This window comes from Cebus imitator, unplaced genomic scaffold (genome assembly GCF_001604975.1).
Source record: "Cebus imitator isolate Cc_AM_T3 unplaced genomic scaffold, Cebus_imitator-1.0 Scaffold445, whole genome shotgun sequence".
In the NCBI taxonomy this organism is placed as follows: Eukaryota; Metazoa; Chordata; class Mammalia; order Primates; family Cebidae; genus Cebus; species Cebus imitator.
Window position 1 is genome coordinate 691,145 of NW_016107760.1, and position 1,037 is coordinate 692,181.

Sequence of the window (1,037 nt, forward strand, 5' to 3'; positions counted from 1 at the left end):
GTTCTGTCGCCCAGGCTAGAGTACAGTGGCATGATGTTGGCTCACTGCAACCTCTGCCTCCCGGGTTCAAGCGATTCTCCTGCCTCAGCCTCCTGAGTAGCTGGGATTACAGGTGTGCACCACCATACCCAGATAATTTTTTATATTTTTGTAGAGACAAGGGTCTTGCTCTATTACCTAGACTGGTCTCAAACTCCTGGCCTCAAGCAATCCTCCTGCCTCAGCCAGTGGCTAGAGTACAGTGGCATGATGTTGGCTCACTGCAACCTCTGCCTCCCGGGTTCAAGCGATTCTCCTGCCTCAGCCTCGTGAGTAGCTGGGATTACAGGTGTGCACCACCATACCCAGATAATTTTTTATATTTTTGGTAGAGATGAGGTTTCACCATGTTGGCCAGGCTGGTCTCAAACTCCTGACCTCAAGTGATCTGCCCACCTCAGCTTCCCAAAGTGCTGGGATTACAGGTGTGAGCCACAGCGCCCAACCTGATCTGCCTCATTCTTTTCAAACATCTATATAGTATTTCCTTGTGCTGCTATTTATTTAACCAGTCACCTTTGGAGACGTTTAATTTATTTCAACGGCATCTGGTTTACCGTCTTAAATTAAACTTGACCACTTAACAGCAAAACCAGTTCTCAACATAGTGATGAAGGTGTTAGATTTTCTTTTTTGCTTAATATATCAATTTATTGCCATTTTTTCAGTAAGATTAATAATCTTAATATCCCCAAGACTTAAAAAAATACTATTTTGATGATGCAATAAAGAGCTGCAGAGAAATTCAAGCACAATTCACTTCTGAAAACCTGATTTGGCCTGGCTAAATATAGTCTGCTAGGCAGGCCTGGGCAGGGGTTTCAACATATTCAGGCTCCAATTTGGAAGGGGAACTTAAGCCTTCAAGAATACTTCATTGAAAGAGAAGAACCCAGAGAAGTAGTAGAATAGAGTGGAAAGATTTCTGGGCTGGGCTCGGTGGCCCATACCTGTAATCTCAGCGCTTTGGGAGGCTGAAGCGGGCGGATCACTTGAGG